Genomic DNA, 13,136 nt, shown 5'->3' on the forward strand with positions numbered 1-13,136 from the left:
CGATTCGCGGAACGACTCCTCGTGGCGAACTGAATCACGCGAACTGGGTCACGGAAACGAATCATTGAATCCACCACTACTGTCCACGACCGATGCTCTCGTTCTAGCGTAGATGAGCGTGTGGGCGTCATGTAGTGATGGCAGGAGGGACTTCATGTTTATCACTCCGGTGCAAATCACTGAAAAAGGGCTCGATTTTTTTAATCTTTGTGTTTTGCCAAATCGCCCTATGAGCTGCTCCAGAAAAAAAATAAGATGCAGCTTATTTAGTTTTGGTTCATGAAAATACGGATTCAAGCTGCAGCCTTGTTTTTCGAATAATACGACAATTAATTTCATTAGCAGTACGCTGATCAGTCACATACCCTTAAGTGGTTCCACCGCTCAGGTGGTTTGTGACCCAGACAAACCCGCTCCAACAAAGTAACTAAAATGAAGCAAGAGTATATCAAACACCCCGTTCACATCTGCCATCAGACCTTAGATGTTAACCTACTAATCTGAGAATGAGCCTGTGTGATACGACGTTGATTCAGCTGCCGTGTTGTGGTTTTGTTTCTTTTTGTTAAAGACCTGGAGAGCAAGCTACTGAGTCGTATATGTGAGCACGATGACGGCACCCTGTTCGTCCCCAACTCCTTCAGCCCCTCCACGCCCGGGGAGAACGACCTACCCGAGACGCTAGACCAGGGTCACGTACTCCATTTACCAGAGGTCGTCACACAAGTAAGTGACCACATATTCATGTGAAAAGAGCTGAACCAATGCCAGAATAAGCGACCCAAAATATATCCTTCCCTCCCCCTATTTCTCTGCAAGTAGAAGAACTGTGCAGTCACGCACCTGTGATTTACAGATGAAATGGATTCCAAGAACTAATCAGGGAAGAGATGCCCTGTTTGTTAAGAAATTAGCTGATGTCTAAAAAATTCTCACAGAGCGTGTGCTCTGTGCCATATAGAACAAATTACAAAGAACTTATATCCCTCATATCTTACCTACAGCCCCTTTAACGTAGGAGTTCTCCTAAGTCCTGTCCCTGTGGGTTCTCCCAGATCGACCTGCCGGGGGGGCCAGACACTACCCCCGCCCCCGAGCCCACCCCAGACTACGACGACAGCTATGAGGACGGCCTGGTGGACGCCAGCCAGGCCACGGCGCTCTACGAGGAGCCCCCCCGGGAGCAGGGGCCCCACACTGTGGAGGGGCCGCAGACTAAGGGCAACTGGCTGTACGTCAGGGAGACGACCCGGGCCCCTGGCACGACGACACCACTGCCAGTGCTCTACGGGCCAGGTGAGACACCAAACTACAACACCACTTAAAGGGCACATATTAAACCAGTGTGAGGGTGATTAGCCGTTACAAGCCGTTTTGATGATGTGCCTCTCCTGACATCACAAGTGGGCGTGTCTACCTAGATGTCTGCTGGATAGATCAGTCTACCAGCCAGAAGAACGGCTCGTAACGACTGATCACACTCGCACCTGGTGGTACAATATGGGACCTTTCAAAAGGGTTTGTAGAATGTGCGCTGGTTATCAGACTTGAGTCCAGCAGCAGCCAGTCTGGCTGTGTTTGTCACAGTTCATCAGTTATAACGTCAGATTTGATTTATGATTTCATAAAGGTTATCACAACACACAAGCAGAAGCGATTTCTTTATTTTTTCAGAAATCCTCCCGATACATTTCTAATGCCGATGGTGTCACCGGAACCAGATCAAGTCTCTGCCCTTCTGTCATCACTCCAGATTCTGGCTGTGACCAGCCCTTGGACCCGGGGCCTTGCCGGGAGTACCTGGTGAGGTGGTACTACGACCCAGAGGCCAACGCCTGCGCCCAGTTCTGGTACGGAGGTTGCCAGGGCAACCAAAACAACTTTAAGGCCGACGCGGACTGTAGGGACGCCTGCGTCTACACGTAACAGACATCAGGGTGGGGTGGGCAGGTGGTGGTGGTGGTGGTGGGGGGGGGGGGGGGGGTCTGTGGCTCACTGTTGGACCTCATGAGATCAGGACCTCAGAGCGCTTGAACATCATCCCGCTCCATTGACGGACATTGTGGAGCAAAAACAGAACACCGCGCCTTGAGTGATAGACTCATTATTCGTTTAGAATAATTTACTTCTTGTCACTTTCTTCTTACGTTTTTTTTTACTAATTTGTTCATTCATTCATGTATTTTCAGTGGGTTCATTTAGGACACTTTAATAATACTGTGAATAACCTTAACTGTTTTCATGAATATGTTAAGGACAATCTTTGGTGCTTATCTGAAAATGTTCTTAATTATCTAACATCGTCAAATCCATAGGTTTTGTAAAGTCAGTGTATATACCAAATAAATGTATCTCAACAACCATGTGAATCATGATCAATGAAAAATATATTTTTCAATAACCTTTCCTAATAACAGTTAAAAGTATATATACATAGATAGATAAATGTATCTTAGCAATGTAAATATTTTATGGTATTAAAAATGTTGACACATTGTGATTACATAAAAATGTAAATACAACTTAAAATGAAAGACTGCTCTTGCGCACACAAATCCAACACCCACCCATCCACACAAACAGCCAAAACACACACTAACAGACACAGCCACAAACACAGACACACACACAGCCAACCCCCCGCCACACACACACACACACACACACACACACACACACACACACACACACACACACACACACACACACACACACACACACACACACACACACGCACACACACACACACACACACACACACCGGACACACACAGCCACCCACACACACACTGCTTACAAAACACACACACACACACACACACACAGCCACACACGCACTGCTAACAACCCATACACACACACCCATACCCACACAGCCTTCTACTCAGGTGGTGTTCCTGTGGTGGGTGGATGGCCCCCGCTGCTCTGCCCAGGGGCCCCGGCCCCGTCCTCCGGTGGGTCCGGCTGGTACCGGTGCTTGTAGCCGTAGGCCCGGAGGTGGTAGGTTAAATACTGCAGCGTGTGCATGTGAACACTATCCACGTAGTGAAATGTGACCGCGAAATCTGAGCAGCAACCCGGGCCCTGCGGAAGGCAGCACACATATTGGTCTCAATAAAAATAAATAAAAATGTATAAATAGAAGAAAACGCTTAGAAATAACAACGTCTAATCCCTGACCACTTTGTGGGCGGGGGCTTGAGTGATGCTCTAAGCATCGTGGGAATTTTCCGGAAGCCAATCAGGGTCTTGTGGAATGGACTTAAAAAGGATACGCTGACAGAATCCGTCGAACCATAGAGACGTCTGAGCCACAGAAAAATAATAATTTCTCAGAAATCGACGACAAAGAACCACGTTACTTGCAGAATTGTATTTCTGCTTATGGGTTGGTTGGGTAACAGTGAAGTGACCCCGTCTCAAAACCAGCTCAGACGTACGAAAACATCAGACTGAACGAAACAAATCAGTCATTCAGGAAGATTTTCTGTAAGAAAGGCTCTTTCACGGAGCTTAGGAAAGACCCCAGATATACAGATGTACTCACACCATTTGCTTACCTCTACCACCCTGTAGTGCTCATAGAGGAGATACCAGGGCCTGGACTTAGAGCGTCCCACCCGGGGCACCAGCACCTCAGGGGCCATGTGATGAAAGGTGTGCCTCCCGAGTCTGTCCCTGGTGTCCACCGGTCGCACCTGGACCTTCTCCATGCACATGCCCAGGGCCATGTGAGATGTCACTGTTGTGCGTGCACAGGCCGCTCTGGAAGGCCGCCACGTAGCGCCGCAGCGCCTCGCGGCTCAGCACGTAGCCCGCGCCGCCGCTCATGTAGCCCTGCTTCACGAAGGGGTGGAAGCGGCGGCCGAGGTACAGCGGCTGCTCCGTGTCCTGCCGGGACAGCAGGCGCCGCAGGTTCTCCACCACCACGAAGGTGTCGTCGTCGGCCTTGAGGAACCAGTCGGCGCTGTCCAGGTGGTGCCGGTGGACGTACTGGAAGGCTCTGATGGTCTTCCAGTAGAGCTGGTCCCGGCCCTCGCTGACATTAAGGCCCACCGTGGGGAAGTCCGTCTCCTCGGAGCTCATGAACAGCGCCGTGTCGCAGTGCCTGGCCCAGGTGTCGCGCACGTGGCGGGTGCGTCCCTCCAGGTACTTGGGCCCCGTCATGATCCAGCACAGGATCCGGGGCTGGGCAGGGTCCGGGGCCTTCTGCTGCCCGCCTGAAACCAAAAGGCAGGTGAATGCCCGTACTTGTCCAGCAGGGGCGTAGCCCTCAGTTTGGGTAGGGAACATTTTGTAGGACTTTGTTTAGGGTCGGCTCTTGGAGAACATCATTAGACTATTTACCAACCACCACAGTGTACAGCTAGGTCTTCATACTAAATACTACTAATACTTATGTATTGATCACAATTGTACTCACACAACACAAGTATTTCTCAACCATCCTCTCTCCATCATCGTGTTTTGTATTCAACAGCCTATCATTGAGATTGGTATTGAAATGCAGGGGAGTAATAGATAAACTGGACGCTTCTTTTCTCTTATTTCCGTAAACCTCTTTCCTATTGTACACCAGGAGATGTTATACATTATATATATCTATTGGAATATACGTATATTTTTATAAAAAAGTTGCTATGCTGCATGAAACACCCATAGTTGTTTAAATGATTAGGGAGGGTAATTAGGGAGGGAACAAGACAGGGGAGAAGAATTCAGACCAGTATGGCAGCCTAGTGCTTTCACAGAGGATAGAGGTTTCACCTAAAGGAAGATTTCCTAAGATTGGTGGGGACACATATCACTAGCGTCCTTGCTAGAAACTATGGCCCGCTAACAACATACCATGAAACTATGGCCTGCTAACGACATACCATGAAACTATGGCCTGCTAACGACATACCATGACACTGCTTGCCTGTTTGCCCTAACAACCTCACCTGTGTGATTAACCTGCACAACAGGTTTGTATGCTCGCCAGTCGAAGCGTGGGTTGGAAGAGGGCGATCTTATCAGCTGGTACACATTATTATGAAAGAAGTGGAATCCAATGCATACACCGATGATAAATGACAAGGGAGATTTGTAGTTCCTCATTGCTGTTTCTGTAAACGCAAGATTTCAAAGGGAATAAAAGAAATTCAAAACAAACATTATGCTATTGGATGGGGGGAGCGACGACAGCAGACTTCCTGTTGGTACAAAACAATGTGTGTGTGTGTGTGTGTGTGTGTGTGTGTGTGTGTGTGTGTGTGTGTGTGTGTGTGTGTGTGTGTGTGTGTGTGTGTGTGTGTGTGTGTGTGTGTGTGTGTGTGTGTTTTAAACCACCATGCTGAATGCAGTCCATACTCCAATAGTAAACATCAACATTGACTACGGCAATTACAACACATTATTGTCACAGGTCAGTAATGGGAAACCTCAATTTGTGCCAGATAATATCAGCAGGCCCTGTATTGCCTAAGTTCTATGGTTAGATTCATACTCTTCGGAATAGTTTGAATGGCTAAAAAACAATAAAGAATTTCAAACTCAATCAGCTATATATAACAATATTCCATACTTAACTGGACAAGGAGTTCTCTCTTCTGTGTAATGTTCCTTAAAGAAGCCTTAAAGAACAGCTTAATGTCTAGCAGGAGGAACCTGCTGTCATGCCAGTAAAAAGGTCCCTGTGTCGCGCAGGTGACACGGCATCTGCCTGACACAGGTACTGAAGCAGGAAGCAGGCTCTCCAACTGGGGCTGGGATCGACCTGCCACCTGCACTGGTAGTACGAAGTCACCATTCCAGTTGGCTGGGTAGCTACAGTCTGCTCCTACGTGCCCTAACCTGTTTGGATTGTATTTTCTGAACATACCTAGAAAGATATTTACTTTATTAAATTCATAACAGAATAAATAACTAACAGCCTCTGTGTCAACTATATCAGCCTGCTGATCTTTACTATCGCTGGTAAACTCTAGGGTATAGTTACAGCCGTTGGACTTTGGACTTCAGGTTCTTTATTTTAATCAAACCCAAATCTACATTTTGGCCCCACATTACATAGTGTCTAAATATACAGAAAGGTTGAGCAGGGGTGTTTCAAGCTTTTTGGGGCCGATGCAAAATTACTTTTGGGGCCCTTTCAATTTGAAGCGGTCAGGACTATGGCTGCACGGACAAACAGACTTAAATCTAGTTTCTACCCCAGGGCCATACAGGCGTTGAACGTTGCCAACACCTGACCTCGTAATATCCCGCACACGCACACGCACATAACATGTGGCAGCTACTGGGGAACTGTGCAATTCCCTACGAACCATCTATTTATTTATCTATTTATTTATATTATCATATTAAATATTTATTTATTTATTTTTCTAAGGACTTACCTGTAGCTGTACTTTGACAATAAAGATTCATCGGTATTACAGTATCGGTAATCAGTCAGACGTAATCGGCTAGGTGGCTACATGACCCTACCTAGAGGTAAGGGTGCATTATTGTCTGCCCGTCAGATCAAATGACACAAATACATAGGGGTATTCGGAACAATATCCCTAACATAGACACAATGTTAACAAGCATCCATTCTTGAGGTGGTTCATGAAGCATCTAATGAAGTTAGAATTGCAGTTTATATTGTAAGTGGGCGGAATGGTAAATTAAGTCATTGTTGTTTGACGTCCCCCTGAGGTCAAAGGTCACCAAATGTTTGTCTGTCCCCAGAATGATATCATGCGTCTATGTAGCAAGTTCTTCCTGTTAGGCGGCTTTGCCGTCAGGTTAGATTGGCTGTCACGGCCAAACGGTTTGGAATTAGAAAAAGCTGTTTGGCAGGTTTGTTCGGCTTGTTCTGAAGATCATATAGGACAAGTTTCATGATGATTGGACATAATCTAGCAAGTTTGGCTATAATATGTTAAAGTGTTGCTGAGAACTGGCTTACTTCCTGTTAGGCAGCTTTGCCGTCGAATTTGATTGGCTGTAGCGGGCAAACGGTTTTGAATTAGAAAATGCTGTTTGCACATTTCGGCTTGGTCTGAAGATCATATAGGGCAAGTTTCATGATGATTAGACATCATTTGTGGCCTGTGGATATGTAATGTTGATATTGACAACTTTCAACATGGCAGCCAGGCTTTGCCGACAAGTTTGATTGGCTGTCACGGCCAATCGGTTTAGAATTAGAAAAAGCTGTTTGGCAGGTTTGTTTGGCTTGGTCTGACGATCATATAGGGCAAGTTGCATGATGATTGGACATAATCTGTGGCCTGGGGATATGAAATGTTGATTTTGACAACTTTCAACATGGAGGCCAATTTCTGATGTTCAAATGGGAAATATTGTATTAGCTATATGGGGCCGTCTGAGAGTATCACCAAACATAGAAAATTTGTTTGAAATATACTCATGTGACGAGAGAAGAGTTAAAACACGTCTTTGTTAATTATAGCGCCCCCTAGAGGTCAATGGTCACCAAATTTATTGAGTGTCTATGACGTCATGTATCTATGTACCAAGTATGGTTATGATATGTCAAAGGGCTGTTGAGATATCTGCTTACTTCCTGTTTGGCGGCTTTGCGGTCGAATTTGATTGGCTGTAGCGGGCAAACGGTTTTGAATTTGAACAATATTCAAATTTGTGAAAGGAGTAGCATTTCAAACCAAGATGGCGGAAAATCCATCATGGCGAGAAACGACGACATAAGGTGCGTTGAACTCGGCTTGGCCCAAGAAATCCAATGATATCTGGTTTGTGAATATTGGATGAATGGGTTGAAAGTTATAAACATGAATGCATGTTGAACTGTTGGTGGCGCTAGAGCTGTTGGGCTAGCGACCTCAAATTTGCTTCATGGGCTAATGGGAGGGTCCTGAACCAGTGTGCCAAATTTCACAACTTTGCACCAAGGCGTTCTATGGGCTGCCATAGACTCCCATGGCAGGTTAATAATAATAATAGAAATTCATACAAAAACAATAGGTTGTCTCGCAACCTCGTTGCTTGACACATACTCGGATCAGTTTAATTTATACGCCACGGCTAGGCAAGAGACTACATTGTTAAATGTACAATTATATGCTGATTGTTGTTTTTTTAGTTTGTGTTGCATTCAAGAACAAATTTAAGTTGAATCTTTGGTCCCACCAGTAATATATGCACTAAGAAGAGTATTGATAAAATAGTCCAGCTGCACAGCATGCAGTAAATGGGGTGCACAGTAGCAAACAGAACCAACAGCGACGGTAGTCACTCCTTGCCACTAGGGGTCAGCATCGGGAGGGTGAGACCTGTCTCCGCAAAGCCAAAGGGCAAAGGAAACCCTTCCCCTGTAAACAAAGACGTTAAATAACTGTCATTGTCTGTTTCAGTCATTGAGGCCCTGTGTCCTTTGGCTCTCTTCTATGACTCTATTCTGTGTGTTAAGATGAAGCTTCCGTTGAGTAGAAGGTTCTGCTGAAGGACTGTCAGGACAGCTGTCGCCTGTGTAATGTCTTTAGATCGGACCTGACCTAGGTGTAATAAACTGTCCTCATCTTCTGGAGATGACTGCCCATGTATCCAAAGTGCGTTCCTGTACAAGAGGACTCCTGCTGCACCGCTTCCTCCCATCGACCTGCGGGCGCTGGGAGACCAGTACGTCAAGGAGGAGTTCAGGAGGCACAAGAGCGCTTCTCCGAAGGAAGTGTCTGCCTTCATGGTCGAGTGGGAGGTGAGGTGTTTGTTTATGTCACTTATGTCCGACTGGCTGCCCGTGTTGGAAGCTATGAACTAACTCAAATGAATGACCTAAAGCGCGCGGATTGACAGTGCTGTAGTGTCAGTTCGGGCCACTAGATGGTGCCACCGCTTCGCTTTACTAGGCTGCGGTCTAAACTATTGAGCTGCGTTCTCTGAGGCCCTTCGGCGCTGCTAAACCCGGGGCCAGCAGTGACTCTCGATCAGGATGCTGTTAGGAGACTGTAGGCAGGACATTTTATTTTTTTCCCGTATTGAATTCCATTTATTTAGAAGGATTACTTTACTTTTTCTAATAAATAACAGAGCAGCACATAATTCAATAAATAAATGTATAAATGTATAGATAAAATATCTGTGCAAAAAATATTTACGGCCATCTGTAGGCAAAGTATACCGAATTTAAGACATACAAAATCTGACTACATTAAACATATCAGATCACACACACACACACACACACACACCACACACACACACACACACACACAGTAAACGTACACTCTCGAAACAAGCTAGATATTCAATAATTATGATTTTCAGATTTCATTACATTGATTAGATTTAGATAAAGATGTGCTAATTGAAACGGTTGTCATTGGGGTGAATCCACGGCAGCGGTCCCCTCTGATGTTCAGCTCACGATGTTTCATCTGTACACCAGGACCCTGAGCAGCCAGGGACATCTTGTTCTACCCCCCGTTATGTACAGCAGCCATGTCCATAAATCCCTCCATTTACAGTGGGCCACCTTGGAGTCCTGGAATGTAATACCAGCCCTGTGTTATCACACGTGGGTTTATATTGGCCTCTTATGGTTTTCTTTACCTTCTGAGAGGAGGCTGAAGGCTGAGAGGGGCGGAGGAGTGGTGGGGGGGCTGCTCAGGTCTCTAGTGAGGGAGAAGGCAGCTGAGACCAGCGGCTCACTGAGACAGCATGCCGGGACGCTGGAGCAGGTCTGCAGGTTTTGATGCTCGTGATGGTTGTCGTAGGGGGGGGGGGGGGGGGAACGACGAGCCAGGAAACATCATGGAGACGTCGTCACCACAGAAGTACCCAGGGCTGATTCCGGGAGACACCTCCCCCTCAGGCCCCATAGCTACGGCACGGTGCAGACGCTGTGTGTGTAATGAATATGATCGTAGAATCAGAACGCCCCCTCAGCCCCTGGGCGAGGCAGTCGTCACGCCACAGCAGGGCACAGGGAAGGTTTGAGGAACAGATGAGGAGCTGGCCTCCAAATGTGATTATACATCCACTGAGTGTTCACTTTAATCAGAGAGAGAGAGAGAGAGAGAGAGAGAGAGGTGCAAGGCGGGGCGTGGCTGTCAGTATGGGAATTTGACTGTGAACATGGGATCGATCCAACGATAAGGAGGACCCCATTAGACCCATTAGCTAATGGACAGGGTTTACAGTTCAGACGTGACTTCAGTACCACCCCTTCATAATGTTTGCAACTAGCCATGTCTAATTAGAGGACTTAAGGCCATTCATCCCTAAATCCCTGGCATACGGTTAATTGAACTGATAACCTTCTTTCTTCACCTGTAATTTATTCTAAGCTCAGTTTTAACACTTTGGCTATCGGCCAGCGTGTTGGGATGAGTCATGTTTGGGGTTTTGCTCAGGGGAGGCAGAGCGGGGAATTGAACCAGCAACCTTCCGCTTGCCAGACAAGTACTCCAGCCCTACCGGAGTTACTGCTGCCCGTAAGAGGAGTACAACTGGAAATTTAGAAACAAGATGTCAACTGTAGGCCACAGTTGAAAAAGTCGCTAGGCTCCGCCCTTAGAACGCAGAAGAGCCAATGACATTCCAGCCTCAACTATACTCGGACATCCGCTCGGACAACTCAGTTTAAAACAACAGAGAGGAGGCATAATATATCAATTTAATTTTGGATTTATGTACAGTCGGTATCCCGAGAGGCTGCAGAATGGGGTATATTTCATCCCTTTGTGTGGCAGGCCAGAATACCAACTGAATTTAAGCTTGTCACCTTCTGTATGTATTTGTACGTTTTATATACCCTCTGTAGCGTAATGTAGTCTCTTTCGATTGCTTCTGGAAGAAATTAAATCATTTTTCACCCTAAACTTCTCCAAAACCTGCTTTGATGTACTGTCAGCTGACATTTTTCCATATGTATTTGTTATCTAGTTGGATTTTTTTGTACGAGTTCATCATAGTAACGACGGGGGGTCGTCACCATAATGTCCAGGGTAGGAGTGAGTTAATCAACTAGTTTCCGCAACTGGATAACAGAATGACCATCTTGGACTAGTCTTTACCGTTTTCCCTTATACAACTTAATATTTGAGGTGGCATGTTCCTTTGTGGTCACGAATAAGTTCTATCAATTTATTGCAGATTGATCCTTCTATTCGTACTTTGCTTCATGGTCCTTTTTATGGACCATTCCAGGAATAATTTCCCAAAGTGTTAAAGAAGGGAAAGGGCTAATTCAGTTATGAGGCATGCTGGACTAGAGGGCCCTCCCTAGTGGGTTCAGCGGCAGCGTCGCTCCTCCTGGTGGATGTATCGCTCCCTGGCTCGCGGTCAACATAATTCCATTAAGCTCAAGGGAAAAGCCTTTAAGACAAATGGTTTGTTATTGCCGATGTTGAAACCATTCCAAAATCCATTCAGGGAGGTTTCCGCTGAATTGGTAAGCAGTGCACTAGCCTTTGACGTCGGTACTGTCAGTTGCACTGATGGCTTTTTTATGAATGAAAAATGCACGTTGCAGGTCAATATTTCAAAGATGACGCTGTTCTCTGGGATGATTCATGCGTGGCGTTATGATCAGGTGAGCCGCGTAGGGGCCCTCCCAAAACAGAGGACGCCAAATTTGTTCTTCGGACAAATTAGATCTTTCTGTCTCTCGTCTCCCTGTCTCCCAGTCTGTCTGTGTCTTTATCTTTATTACGTGTAGGCCGTCCGAGAAGCCATCATTGGTCATGTGGGTGTGACCAGCTATTCAGTATTCCTAACCTTTCAACACAGTATTTACTAGTACTCATAGTTACCGGCTGGAGATGGTCTGGAAAAATAGGATCACTTTACTAGAGATCAACAGATCCAGATACCCAAAGGTATATCTGTATTAAAGCTCTCGGGGATAAGATTTGAACGTTATCATCTGTGATAAAAGTGGATGTTATTTGTTTAGGTGGACCTTTATGAACCAGACCCGCCAACACTCATTTAAGCCACAATCAAACGGAAATTGCAATAACCTGTGTGTTGTGGTGCACATGACGTGAGTACACATGGTGTCAGGACCTCAGACTGTGTGTCACCTTGTGTCCACACAGAACTACAAGGCCACCCTCCAGACCCAGGTCCTGGACGCGTCGGGCCGGGTGGCCCCCAGGAGCCAGCTGGGCTCCGCTCTGCCGGAGGCCATGTTCCAGGACTTCCAGAACGAGCAGATCGGCCAGCTGTACGAGCTCATGTTGGAGTCCACCAAACCCAACCGGCAGTTTGACATCCAAGAGTAGAGAGAGGCAGCCCCCCGCTGCCCTGTCTCTGCCGTAGGCCTCTGACACGGAGCTAAGCCCAACAGAGGTGGTGCGTGCTCTGTACCAGAGTGTTCCCCGAGAACCAACACCCAGGCTTTCAAAATGTGGTTATTATAATAATAAAAGTACTGTGCAATATCCCCGTGTTCCTCTGCTTCTCTCCCTGCACGAATGTGACAAAAACAGGGGTGGGTGTGTGCTGTGTGGGAACTCTAAATGCATTAATGTGGCAGTAATTAGATTACTTTGTCAACTTTCTTTCTCGCATGACTGCAACACTGAAGTCATTGGTCGGAAAATGAAACGAAAAGGCGTGGAATAGGGATAAGCCTTTTCTGCAAATGCACACAAGTGACGAATCCATGGTGAGTCTTTTCAACCTCACTGCCGATATCTCCATGGTTTTGTGGGGTAGCCCTTATTTATTCAGGCAGAGAAAACATGAATAGTTTCACCACACACACACAAAGACACACACGTATATATATATAATTACACACACACACGACACAACATAAGGATAGATCCACGACAAACATTTGTGAATGCACTATTCTTCTGAAAGGAGTTCCTTGCACTAAGTCTGAATATTAACCTGATGGGGGCTGGGTTTGGACATATTGGATATATTACTTGGACCAGATCTATTGGCAATAAGGGTTTAATATTTTGCATTTCAACTGACTTTGGAAGTTTTCTCACAGCAGATGTTGTCTCCACCATAACCTTTCAAAAAGGGTCACAGCACAGACAGTCTTTTCTCTTACTCATACCTCTTTAAGTCATACCGCAGATTGCAGACCAACTCCTTTGGAAGAGAGGTGCTGAATGAAAGTTGAGCCTCTGGAGCAGCATTACAGATGGACGCAACCTGGA

At 46.2% G+C, this 13,136-nt stretch overlaps 2 pseudogenes; one reads left to right on the top strand and one right to left on the bottom strand.

Moving 5' to 3' along the window:
* Positions 1–2,879: 2,879 nt before the first annotated feature.
* Positions 2,880–5,765, bottom strand: LOC130376331 (glycoprotein-N-acetylgalactosamine 3-beta-galactosyltransferase 1-like; annotated as a pseudogene).
* Positions 5,766–8,203: 2,438 nt separating this feature from the next.
* LOC130375432 (succinate dehydrogenase assembly factor 3, mitochondrial-like) lies at positions 8,204–12,578 on the top strand (annotated as a pseudogene).
* The last annotated feature ends 558 nt before the right edge of the window (positions 12,579–13,136 follow it).

Source organism: Gadus chalcogrammus, chromosome 22 (assembly GCF_026213295.1).
Source record: "Gadus chalcogrammus isolate NIFS_2021 chromosome 22, NIFS_Gcha_1.0, whole genome shotgun sequence".
Taxonomy (NCBI): Eukaryota; Metazoa; Chordata; class Actinopteri; order Gadiformes; family Gadidae; genus Gadus; species Gadus chalcogrammus.